The 13,682-nt window shown below is 41.3% G+C and overlaps 1 long non-coding RNA gene across 1 annotated transcript in view; it reads left to right on the top strand.

Moving 5' to 3' along the window:
- The first annotated feature begins 10,991 nt into the window (after nucleotides 1–10,991).
- LOC132652267 (uncharacterized) overlaps nucleotides 10,992–13,682 on the top strand; it is a 36,786-nt gene continuing 34,095 nt past the window's right edge. Inside the window, exon 1 of the long non-coding RNA XR_009589737.1 lies at nucleotides 10,992–11,120. This is a non-coding gene — a long non-coding RNA (uncharacterized LOC132652267). The remainder of the gene's footprint in view (nucleotides 11,121–13,682) is intronic.

Here is a 13,682-nt window from a genome sequence, read left to right as displayed (position 1 = left end):
TATTTAAATACAAGTTTATGGAGATAAAATTTTCCTCTCAGCGTTTATACACACACACACACATACACTCTTTCTTTCTCTCTCACACATATATATCTCATAACTTTGATATGTAATAGCTTCTTTTCTATCCAGGCCATAATTTCAGTTTTGAGTCTTTTCCTGTGCTATTAGTCATTTAGAACTATATTTACATTTTTTCCTGCTATTAGAGATATTTGTTTATCTTTTGTTCTTCAATTCTTTCTTCAGGCTCTTTCTTTCTCAATTATCAAACATTCAGCTTCTAGAGGTAGGGGTGTAACTTGGGGAGTAGCTTGTCACCCCCTCTTCCTTTGCCCCCAAAGTTCTAATATGGTGGTTTTGCCTGTGAGGAGAATAAGCTGTAAAACAGATAGCATGAATCTGTCTTCCCAAGGGAACTGAGCTCACATCAACAGTAAAGAGACATAAAGCCCCAAGGCCTCCAGGGGAACACTGGAGGTTATGGTGAAAGGCAGCTGTAAGAGTTATCATCATTTACTAGGACACAGCCTGACTGTGGGCCAGCCAGCACGAAGGAGATCAGTGGAGCAAGCATGCTTTGAGGGGCAGAACCAGCATCAAAGAGATTGTGAGATGATTAGTTTACAAAGCGGTGGGTAGGTCAGCTGGTGGAGGAGGACAACAGGGCCATCAACCAACTAGTGAAGCTTAACAGCCAGGTGTGTTTGGGGTTGGGTAAGAGACAAAGAGAGGAAGAGGAAGGGGAAGGCAGAGGTGAGCAAAAGTCGGCTTCTTTCTGTTAATGTCACTACAGTGTAGTGTCAGGGTGAGTTCTGACACACCTGACCTGCTGTCTCCTGAAGGACATCAAAAGAGGCTTAAAATCATTCAGGAAAAACATGCAAGTTCAAAGAAATAAAGAAAGTAAAGGAAACTTCAGACTAGGAGTTGGATTCCCCGTAAAGCTATTTTTCAAACCAAATGAAAAAAACATGCTCTAAGAAACAAAACCTAAAAGAACTGGTACTTAACAAACAGTACAAGAAACACCCACCAAAGAATATTCTTATGGCGGAAAGCAAACTATTTGGGATGCTAATTCAAATCTACATTAAAATTCAGAAAACAAATGTAAAGGTAATTATGTACACACACACACACACACACACACACACACACACACACACACCACTGCCCTGAAAGTGGTTTCCTTTGTTCTTTTCATAGATAATTTCAAAATCAATTGCGCAAAAGAATCAGTTTAGTAGAATCAGGAATGAAATGACTCTCTGTGATAAAAGGAATGAATGCTTTGGCAATTGTGCCACAAAATAAATACCTTTGAAAGTAGAACAGTTCCTAGGATGGAGAAACTATTCATGTCAGTGGCAGAAAAAACAGTCTGAAGAGACCTCTAACTAGGGGGTAAACTGAAATAGAAGTAGTTGTCATTGTTGTTGGCGTTATTGTCATCTTCATCATCATCATCATCATCATAATTATCATCACCTACTCACAAAAATGCCATACCCAGATGACTGACTACTCCTGAAGTCTACAAATATTAAAATAAGAATTATTACCAATTTTCACAATTTCTTTTAACAAACAGAAGCAAGTGGAATACTTCACAACATTTTTTGAGAGAGTATTATTCTGAAGTTAAAACCAGGCCAAAGCATCACGAGAAAAAATTTATGCCAATGTCATAAAAATCCACAAAACAATGTTAAGATGTTGAATGCAGCAATACGTAAAAAGTTACACATTGTGGCAGACAGGAATTTGTCCCGGGTCTGCAAGGTGCCCACATCTTCAAACTGATAAGGAATAAAATTCCAAATCAGAGGAGCACTTTAATATATTTATAGAAAGCATATTAAGGCTGAGACTGACATTCAACCAAGGACCATGTATGGATATAACCTAGAACCTCCACTCAGATGTAGCCTGTGGTAGCTCAGTAACCAATTGGTTTCCCAAAGTGAGGGGAACAAGGACTATTTCTAACAGGAACTCAATGACTGGCTCTTTGGTCTCCCCACTCCTGAAGGGAGGAGCAGTCCTGTTAGGCCACAGAGGAGGGCTTTGCAGCCAGTCCTGAAGATACCTGATAAAACAGGATCAGATGAATGGGGAGGAGGTCCCCCCTATCAGTGGACTTGGAAAGGGGCACGGTGGAGATGAGGGAGGGAGGGAGGGACTGGGAGGGAATGAGGGATCGGGACACGGCTGGGATACAGAGTTAATAAAATGTAACTGATAAAAAAAATAATAATAAAATAAAAAAAGAAAAAAAAGAAAACGAGTGCTTTTCATTGTTAAAAAAAAATAAGCAAACAAATAAAAACACTAGACTAGAAGTAGGTGGTGATTCCTTTACCCCTTAAGGACGCAAGCCAAGAGCAAATGACACCAAACCTGCACACATAAGTAGAACCCTACAGCAACACTATGGAAAGTAGACCGTACAGATGGCCAAGAGCTAAAGTCACGATGTAGCTGAAATGCTCTAGAATTGATTTGAGCTGTGAATTCAAATTATTCTGAGTGAAGACACTGGGTGCTTTAAATGGGCGATTATGTAGAATAAAAGCTGTTTATATAAAAAGACTATTTTGATAGTACTAACTCTTCCAATTTTCTCTGACACTTTGTGTGTGTGTGAGTGTGTGTGTGCAAGAGTGTAAGGTGTCTCACTTGACGTGTGTGAGTGTATGTGAATGAGTATGTGGGAGAGCCAGTGTACATGGCTCAGTGTGATGCATCTCAGTGTGATGTGAGCGTATTTGTGAATGTGTGATGTGTATGTTAGCACATATGTGTGGGTTTGATCTGCATGTCTCTCACAGTCCTCTTACTTTTAGGTTCTGTTTGTCCTTAACTGTTCAAGTGTGCATTTTGCCAAGTAAGTTGCATCCTGTGTTTTCTTAAACTTCTCTGATGTGCTGTGTCAAGTGATTCCAGTTACAATTAATGTAATTACTAATGTTTGAGGATTTAATTCTGCCGTCTTAATATTTTCTCACTTATCTCAGTCATTTTCTGTTTTTCTTTTTCCTCCTTCCCTTCCCTTTTTCTGAGATGAAATTTAAATTTGTTTCCAGTATTGAAATTTTATTTCCATTTTATCACTCTTGTAGGTGGTTTTATATATTTCAGTAAAATTGAATTTAGTGCTTTATCATTCTCCTGAAACTCAGAAAGTCACTAGAGCTTCTTTTTGTATTTACTGTCAGTTTCCCCATGCTTACTATTTTATCATATTTTTTTCTGTTCATGTTTCAAGGCCTTGTAAGTCAATATCACAATAGCTGCTTTTAGCAGTTTAACAGTTAAACTGTCATATTTTCATATTTAGGAATGCATTTTCTCTTACTCTCTCCCACAATTATGTGTATCTATTTGGGACCTTTTTTCTTCCCTTTGAAATATTTTCTAAAATTTCCTTCAAAAGGATCTGGCAGTGACAAAGCCCGGTCCTTTTTGTCAGGGAATGTCTCCATTTTCCTCTCATTTCTAAGATTGTACTTGTGGAGCACCAGTTTTTATTTGCAGGTCTTTAACTCAGCAGTTCCTTTGTCTCTGCGCTTTTACACTTTTCTTTCAATATTGCCCTTTATTCCTGAGCTATTATTATTGCTATTCTTCTGAAAGCAATGCACACCCTGTTGCCTTGGAGATATCATTTGGAGATATCATGCATTTTTCTGCTTCCATTTTGCCAACCTTCTTGACTGTGTAGGGATCCTCTGTCAGTGTTTCAGTGTTCCTGATGGTGTTTCAAAACTTTCCTTTTTATTTTTTTTTTCAGAAGAAAAAGAATCTCAAAGTTTTGTGGGAAGGGATGGGAGAAGGTAAGTGGGTGAATATATTCAAAATACATTGTATGAAATTCTCAAAGAATTATTAAAAATGTTATTTATTTTCCTTCGTTTCAAATTTTCTCCCTTGAAATCTCAATTATCCACATATTAAATCCTTTCACTATAAGTTATTGTGTTAACTCTTACTTTAAATTTAGTTTGTAAACAAACTTTCAGTTGAAAAAAAAATCTGTTGCTAAAGAATCCTTTATCTGATAATATGCTCAACTGGAGAGTTCCTTTTTCTTTTCTTTTTGATGTCCTTAGTCCTTCCTTGTCTCCTCTTCTCTTCTCTTCTCCTCCCCTCCCCTCCCCTCCCCTCCCCTCTTCTTTCCCTCCCCTCCCTTCTTCTTTCCCTCCCCTCCCCTCCCCTCCCCTCCTCTTCTCTTCTTTTCTCTCTTCGCCTCTCCTCTCTCCTCCCCTCCCCTCCTTTCCCCTCCTCTCTGTTTCTCTCCTCTCCTCCTCTCCTTTTCTCCCTTCCCCTTCCCTCTCCTGTCTTCCTCTTCCTCTTTTTTCTTTTACAGTGGATCTCACTATATGGACCAGGATGGCCTTGAGCTGCTTATCTTTGCTTCTCCAGTCCTGAGATAAAAGGTGAGTGGCAACATGTTTGCCCTTTGTTTTGTTTTATTTGTTTTTATGTTTTTCAAAGACAAATGAATTTATTCTTTTGATCTAGTAACACAGATGAAAAATACAAATAAATAAAAACAAAGGAAAGACTTTCTGTTTAATGTTTATAAACTCTACAATATTGTTAGGCTTTGGGAGTTTGTTCTGTTTTGAGACAAGATTTCACTTAATTGCACAGGCTGCCCTGGAACTCACTATGTAGTCCATGCTGGCCTTGCCTTCATAGCAATCCTGCCTTCTAAGTGCTGGGTATAGACATGAGTCACCATGCCTGGCTTTCAGTGGTCTTTATTGTAGTATATTGTGGACATTTTGTCCACAAATTATAATTAGGTTATGCCTTTATTCCTCTAGATGTTTACAAAAATTATTCAATTAAAAAATTAAGGTCAATACTTAGAAAGTCTGGTGGGTACTTCTTATCATTTATCACTTGTTAAAACTTCTTATGAAAACATAAGAATATAATAAACTTATATGAAAGTGAAATCTGATTTAGGATAAAGTTTGTCTTAGTGGGGGAGTTGTAAGGAGATAAAAGTTGGGTAGACGTTTTTGACAAAACCTTAGCTTTTGTTTTGTTTTGGGTGATTGGCTCTTGGGTGCTCATTGCACTATGTGTTTTTTTTTTTTAAATTTTATTTTTGGTTTGAGGATTTCAGGCATGAATACACTGTATTTGCACAATTGCTGCCACTACCTCTCCAACTTCTCCCATGTTCTCCCAGCCAAACGTTCTCTGGTTTTACTCTACCTTCTCTTCTCCATTGACAACTTACTGAGTCCAACTGGTGTTGCTGCTCTTGGCATGTATCCAGGGCTGACCGCTTAGAAACAAAAGTAAAAATCCTCGAGAAACAAAAGTAAAAATCCAACTAAGAGTAAACACAAAAACCGTTTCTTGCTTCCATAGCAGCCAGTAGCTGTCTATAGCTCTTCACACTGACCTTGTGAAATTTCCTCTATTCATGTCGCCATGTTGATTAGTGTGGTCTTTGCAGGACTGGTATAGGCAGCCGTCTAGCTGAGAGTTCATGGATATGACATCCCTGTCTTGTCCAGAACAACAACAAAAAAACAAATCACACAGCAATCATCTGGTCCTTGGGCTCTTCCAAGATTTTCTTCCTGCCTTTCATGGTATTTTCTGAGACTGAGGAAAAGGGTTTGTGCTATAATACTTTCTTTTCCATATGTTTGGTAACTTGAATGTCCATGAAAGAGTACAGCAAAAATAATCAGAGACTTTGATCTCTTTGAGATATTCTACTGGAGAGTACACCTCTTTTCTTTGTTGGGCGTAGAAACTAAGGAATATATCTTTCTAGTGAATTAGTGAGAAGCTTTGGTTTCCTCTAAGCCACTTGGGATTGCTGAGTGTTCTTACAGTTATAGAAATTGCAGTGCTTCACCCATGCAGGGCTGGGCACTTTGGTGGTAAAACCAAGAACGGGTTGGGAAAACTCAAGCATATTTTGATGGAGTGATAGAGAGGGTCCTACATTGTCATTTTGATGTGAGAGTCCCAAGTACCTAGCTGTTTTGTGTATTTTGGCTCCTAACCAAATGTATCAGCTCAGAAGTGAGCAATGGACTCCCAGGTCATTCCTGATTGTCCCTGAGGATACCCTCAGAGGTCAAGTGCTTCTGGAGTTTCTTGTTTTTCAGGAGTCTAGATTCAGATGTTCAGAACTGCCTCCCAAGTTTTCAGGCTCTGAGAAGCTGCATACTTCCCACTAGCACTGAAGAATTATGTTGGACAGTTTTATGACAACGTGACAAAAGCTGTCAATTGAGGAGAGAATCTCAATTAAGAAAATGCTTTCATAAGATGAGGCTGAAAGCAAACCTATAGGGCATTTTCTTAATTAGTGATTGATGGGGTGGGCCTAGCCCATTGTATGTGTGGCCATCCCTGGGCTGAGCAAGCCATGGGGAGCAAGCTAATAGACAGCACCACTCCATGGCCTCTGCATCAGCTCCTGCCTCTAGATTCCTGCCCTGTTTGAGTTCCTGTCCTGGCTTCCTTTAATGAACAATGATATTTAAGTGTAAACCAAGTAAAGGGTTTCCTCCCCATCTTGTGTTTTGGGTGTGTTGTTTCATAGCAGCAAGAGAAACCCTAACCAAGACAAACTGGTATCAGAATTGTGGGGTATTTCTGTGACAGGCATGACCATGTTGTTTTGAGGAGAATTTTTGGAAGGGCTTTGGGACTTTGTGCTAGAGAAGCTATTAGGTGTTCAATGTTTGGTGAGCTGTTCTGAGGGAGCTTAGAAGATGAGACTGTTGAAAGCAATGCAGAAGATGGCTTGTGAAGAGTTAGAGTGAAGTTTAGAGATTCCATGGGGGGTATTTGTTATTTTGAATTAAGATTCTGTGGTTCTGGTTATCTGGGGCTGAAGAATCATCTGCAAGTAACAAGTTACCAGAACTACTAAAGTGAACCCTTTGCTTTGCTGGGATACTCAGTACTGGTTGGCCAGAGCTGAGAAATTAGAGGTGATTAAGAGACTAGATTCTTTGAGGTGAAATGTTCTGGGGAGTGCTTTCTGAGAATCAGCACACAGAAGCTGTGTTCTAGAGGTGGCCAAAGTTGTACCCCAAGCTGGCAGCTGAACTTGGTAGTGTAAGAGTCACCTGGGTAGTACTGGTGTTGGAGGCATGAAGGGGTCATGGAGAACAGCTGAGGCTTCGCACTCTAAGAGCCTAGGAGAGAACACTGGTGAAGGTGCAACCTCAGTGGCAGTTGAAGGCCCAGGACTGAAGGGGTCATGCAGAGAAGTTGAGGGTTGGCACCATGAAGAGAATCAATGAGAGGACCTTGGTGAAAATACAGCTCAGTTGTAGCAGATGACCCCAGTATTTTGAAAATGCTAGTACCATGAGATGACCACCAAGAACAGCAGCAACAGTAGAGTAGATCCAGCCAGAGCCTAGAAGACTTGTCTGTTGCCAACGGTGGAGCCAGGGAAGTGACCCAGGCTCCTTGGAGGAACACAGAAAATCATGAGTCATTGGAGAGTCTGTAGTTTGTACAGTGGGAGTTTGGTTTTGCTATGTTCAGGTTGTGACTGTGTCTTGGTTCTTCCTTTTTGAAGTGAGAAAAATTTAACTTGTTTTTAATTTTACGGGAGCCCACAGTTGAGATGTTGAATGTTTAAATATGATTTTATGTTTTAGGAGAGACTTTGGATTTTAAAGAGTTTGAATTATAAAGTGTTTGAATTTCTAAAGACTGAGACCTTTTAAGTTTGTAAAATATTTTATATTGTGCTGTCAATATTAGTGTGTAATCTTGGGGATGAATAAAAAAGAAAAGGTTGTGGCTTAGCAGTGATTTGTTTATGTGTCAAGTTGACAGGGGATCAGTTATGCTGGGTAGTTTTATGTCACCTTGATACAAGCCACAGTCATCTGACAGGAGGAAACCTCAATTAAGAAAAATGCCTTCCATAAGATCCAGTTGTCAGGCATTTTCTTAAATAGTGATTGATGGGGGAAGGCCCAGTCTATTGTGGGTGGCACCACGCCTGGACTGGTTGTCCTCGGTTCTATAAGAAAAAAGCCATAGGGAGCAAGCCAGTAAGCAGCACTCCTCCATGACCTTTGTGTCAGCTTCTGCCTCCAGGTTCCTGCCATCCTTCAATGATGAGCAATAATATGGAAGTGTAAGACAAATAAATCCTTCCCTACCCAACTTGTCTTTTGGCCATGCTGTTTCATCACAGGAATAGTAACTTGACTAAAACTGGGATTAAGGAAGCAGCAGTCTAGAGCTAAGAATAGAGATGTGACTGCCAGTAGACTTTTCCATAAAGCCATTCTTATGGGTGTTGTGCCTAACTCCTGCCTCAACCAGCAGCCCTTTAAGGAGAGCTCTGTAAAGGGAAAGGCTCCAAGTTTTTCTGGTTCTGCCCTAAGCTAGAGTTCTGGTATAGGAAAGTTGGCCCAGCCTTTATTTTTAATTTGAGTATGTAGTCTGAGAAGGTATGCATGGGAGGCCACCACAGCCATCACCCTCCTTGAGATTGAGTCTTTCTATTCCAGAACTCTCTTAAGGCATCAGGATGATCCTAAAACCATAGTTCTTTCACTACTCTGTGCATCAGGAATAAACACAGACTCTGGAAGACAAGGAAGGAAAGATAGCCCCTACCCCCCTCCATACCCATGTGCTGTGGCCTGAGTATCGATGGGGACAACAATGGTTTATCTTCCTGCTGCAACAAACAACAAACAAACAAACAAACAAACAGGGTCTGGAGAAACACTTAGGAAACCTGGTTCCTTGATGCATTGGGTCTGTGTTCTTCCCTGATATACAGCATATGTGGTATTGGAAATGAGCTTACATGTACCTTGGGCGTATACAAGAGGCAGGAGATTATGCCATCTATTATATATACTAAGTGTCTGTTGGAATTTGCCTTGGACACACTCAGTCTCATGAAAAAGTGTCACAGTTTAGACCTACTTAAAATGGGTCTTAGTGTCTACTTTGAAACACTGCTAGGTATACTCATAACCAAACCCTCGGCAGAGTGCAGAGAATCATATGAAAGAAGGGGAGTTAGTATGATATGGAAAGATAGGAGCTCTACAGGGACCAAATATATCCGGGCACAGGGTCTTTTCTGAGACTGACACTCAACCAAGGACCATCTATGGATATAACCTAAAACTTCTGCTCAGATGTGGCCCGTGGTAGCTCAGTAACCAAGTAGTTTTTCAAAGTAAGGGGAACAAGGACTATTTCTAACAGGATCTCAAGGGCAGGCTCTTTGACCTCCCCATCCCCCCAGGGGAGGAGCAGTCCTGTTAGGCCACAGAGGAGGACTTTGTAGCCAGCCCTGAAGATACCTGATAAAACAGGGTCAAATGAAGGGGGAGGAGGTCCTCCCCTATCAGTGGACTTGGAAAGGGGCAGGGAGGAGACCAGGGAGGGAGTGTGGAGTTGGGGAGGGAATGAGGGAGTGGGATACAGCTGGGACACAGAGTTAACAAAATGTAACTAATAAGAAATATAAAATTAAAAAAAAAAAAGAAAAAATGGGTCTTAGCCCATGCCAGGCTTTTTTTTTTTTTTCCCTCACTGATTTATAAACATATCTATGAAGTATATAAACCTACGTAAGTTTCTGATCTATGGCAGCAACTATGTCAGGCCCATCAGAGCAAGAGGCTTCTCTTGCTCAAGTGCCATATTTAGAACGGGAAGAGTAGCCCAGAGCAGAGGCTAAGTGAGGCCCTCTGATCTGGTGCCTTAGAGCACCCATAGAGCCCAGGACAACACTTCACGGGTAGGCATGGAGGGTTGCTCAGAAAGGGATCTGTGTAGCCCTGAAGGACATGCAGGCAAGTGGGGAGAAGTTTGTAGGAGAAATTTTAAGCTGATATTAATGTTCAAATCAGAGAGCATAAAGTGTAACAGGTTCCAAACTGTCGATTGGCTTCACCCAACCAGTTGAACACTGTAAGGGGGAAAAAAATCTCTGGTTCCAGCAAATACATGTCACTTACATTAAGGCTCTCTCTCTCTCTCAGACACAGATAGAGATAGATACAGAAATAGACAGATACTGATGGATAGATATAGTTGCACATACAGGTACAGATAGATAGATAAATAGGTAGATGATAGATATATTGATAGATATATAGATAAATAAAGATACAGGTACAGATACACATAGATAGATAGGTACAGACACAATACATGTTCACACATCCTATTAATTCTCTGTCTCCGAAAAGCCCTGACCAATATCATCACCATGGGTATATGAGCATATATAACTGTACAATTCAGGGGACAAGAAGGAGAGACAGTGACAGGAAGAGCTCACTTTATTGATGATATGCAACTACAGGGGATGAGACATGGGTCATCTTATCTAGTCTTTTAAAATGTAAGATGAAAGATCAAGGCACAGTAGGGTCAGGGCCCTGCCTCAGGTCACATGATAAACGCAGCTGAACATGGGAGCGGGTATGGAGCATGGAAGTGGGTGGCAGATTCAGGGCAGGCTCAGCTAGCTCCTGCTCACAGTATGCCCACACTCCCTTCAGGGGAGAAAGATAGTTGCTGAGGACAGTCACACACTGTGTACAGCTTAGCTGCCATGGACTAAGACAGAGAGAGGAGGGAGGCACAGGACAGCTTTCTTAGAAAGGGTCTTCAGATTCAGGTCACTGGCTGTAAAGAAGAAAAGAATGTGGTCTGGACACAGACACAGTGGTGACCCACAGTGGCTCAGGAGCAACCTGGCTGTGACACAGTCAGGAGCCCAGCCATCACTTGGAGTTGGAACTGAAGCCACTTGTGGAGCCCAGAGTGTGCTGAAGGTGAGAGTCTTGTCTGATCCCAACTGAGCTGTTAGGAAATGAATGCTCACCAGAGGTGGCACCACTGTGAGCAGCAGCAAGCATAACAGTAGCCCTTGCACTTCCGTGCACCCCTGAGGCTTTAGTCCAAGAGCAAAATGACCACAGCTGAATGTCAGGGCAGGAGGCTGGTAGGTGTCCTGAGATGGCTCCAGGAGCAGTTGGCCATGAGCAGCTTAGAAACGCGGATTAAACACTCACTGCAGCTGCTGCCAGAGGGGAGAAGGTGAGCAGGATTCAGGCAGGAAGGTGAGTGCCTCTCCACAGGGCTGGTGATGATTTCAGGGTAAATTTCCTCCCGTGATTGTATTTTATTTCGGAGCCATTAAGATAATATTGCTATTCTTTCCATGTCAGCGATATCGCTACCTTATTTGCATGTTCCTTGAGTTCCTCTGCTCTGCGCTGACACAGTTCTGCGTCCCTAAGTGGTGTTTTGAAAGGGATGGGCACCGAGCCATCTGCTAAGGTCAGGCTGTCAAGTTTATTCCCTCCTCTTAGCTGACCAGCCTCATTCAGGGCGGAGCATTTTCCTGGGGTCCCAGGACTGACACCACTCACCTTCTCTGAGGAAGGATGTTCTTTTTCCTAACACACCATCACGTGACCCGGGCGCTGAGTGCAGACAGGCTATAACAAGCTCCCGGGTGGTGTTGCCCCAAGAGCAAAGCCAGGAACCAAAGTCTCTGGCATGTGCCGGACAATCTTCTCATACAAATGTGAGGGCGGGTCCAGGGGTGACATAGGCCACCTGGCAACTAGAAGCCACTGTTTCTGCTTCCTACCTCTACCTTTATATTGTTTCTTGAAGCCTCTGTGCTCCAAGTTACCAGTGTTTAAGTGAAGCGCTCTTCTCATTATGGTTCATGTCCAGTCTCCTGAGGTTTTCTTGATATGTGTGTGTGATGCACCATATCTTTCCAAACCTTTGGCTGTTTTTGAGGAAGCTGGTTAGTCTCTTGCTTGGCATGGGGGTTATTGGTGATTGAGATGAATGGACTGAAGTCACCTCTATTTGCAGAGCTGAATAATTATCTGGGGCCAAGGGATGCTTCCTCCAAGATGGCACTTATGAGCTCTCTGAGAAGCACATGCTAAAATGTGGGCTTGCTGCCAATTTGTCTTTGGAGTTTCTGGTTTTGCAGAAAGTTAAAAAAAAATTATAATCAGGCGGGCTCTAGAGAGGCGGTGGGTGCCCTGCCCCTCTTTGTGTTCTGCTCTGAAGGGAGACACTGCACAGACTTGAAACACTGACTTAACTTGGGTCAGGTAAGTGTGACCACAAACCTCATGCTGGCCTTTGTAGCTTTGCTTCATCTGGGCTTTACAGTGCAAATGGAATCATGCAGTGTGGACTTTTGTCTCTGCTTCTCTCATTCAGCCTAATATTTCTAGGTTAAATTTTGTTGTTTTGGTTGAAAAATTTATATTTTTCGCTGATAAGTTGTATTCTTATGGGGGGAGCATTGCATATATTTTGTGCTTTTAAAAGAAGCAATAAATTTTAAAGTAGCCTCAAGACTTATGTAAAAGTTACAAACATGCAGATAGTTTCCATATGAGTTTTTTAAGCACTGACACACTGCATCAATTTCATAACTTCGTCACAACTAGTGGATCAATAATGATATATTATTATTAGTTAAAATGAGTACTTTTTTCAAATGTTCTTGGTTTTTGTCTTGCAGCTTTTCTGGTTACAGAATCCCATCCCAAATTCTGCATAGCTGTCAGTCATGCCCCCTTAGGCTCACTTACCTGTGATGGCCTGTCACCCTCCACTGGTGTGGATGACTTTGTCTTTAGTTGCATTTGTCACCAGGATAATGTCATGTCAGGTTTCCACAGTGCAGAATTGCTCATTCTTCCTTTCTATACTGGGCATTTTGGAAGAGACAGTTTAGGTTGCAGAGAGGCCCCACTGACTACTTAAGGGCTTAGAATACCATATAAATGATTTGGAATCATTATGTGTGGGGTATTTGTGTCTTCCCCCTTGGTTGTTTTAAAACCTTCTAGACCCTGCAGTGTGGTAATGTCCCACAGTTTTGAAAGATGTGTAGTGTTATGTATCCACATTTCAACATTGTGCAAAATAATGTTGTTGCCTCCAAATGCATGGTGGTTTGGATCCACTGTACTGGCATCAGAGTAGTCTCGATTCTCGGAAAGATTCCGAGTGCTTCACTTCTTCATCCTCCTTCCTGGTCTGTGGGTGGCAACCGTTGATCTGTTTGCTGACTCAGCCTGTAGTTGCCTTTCCCACTGTGGTAAGTAAAACAATGTCCTATCATGGGGAATATGTCTAAGGCCCTTGATGAGGAGATTAGATATAGACATAAATGTAGCATTTACCAGTCTTCTAAAATAAGACAGAATGTAGTTGTGACCCCAGAGTTAAGAAAACATTTATTTTGAAAGACACAGAAAATGATCATAAAACAAAAGATAAATGCAGACTTTGTTTTATAAAATATATCTGCTTTCAAATGTGTTACTATAAATAAGCAAATGGCAATGGATATGAGATTCATCCCCCACATACAAGCTAACAACAAACAGATGAAAAATATCAATTAAAGTGGGCAAAAATTTAAACACTTCACAAAATAAAATGCATGAATATTCCCAAGGAAATCCAATAATGATCAACATCATTATTCACTGAAGTAATTCTTTAGAAAAGTCTGAAAAGAAAGCAACTTTAACCAAGTAATAAATCATTGAAATGAAGAGACCTTGATGATGCAAATTGGTACCAAACATGTGGTAGATGACAAGAAGGTAATTGAGAGAATGTAAAGTGTGTGT

The sequence above is a fragment of the Meriones unguiculatus genome, chromosome 1 (assembly GCF_030254825.1).
Source record: "Meriones unguiculatus strain TT.TT164.6M chromosome 1, Bangor_MerUng_6.1, whole genome shotgun sequence".
In the NCBI taxonomy this organism is placed as follows: Eukaryota; Metazoa; Chordata; class Mammalia; order Rodentia; family Muridae; genus Meriones; species Meriones unguiculatus.
Note: the sequence above shows the minus strand (reverse complement) of the source record. Positions and strands in the feature narration are given on the sequence as shown.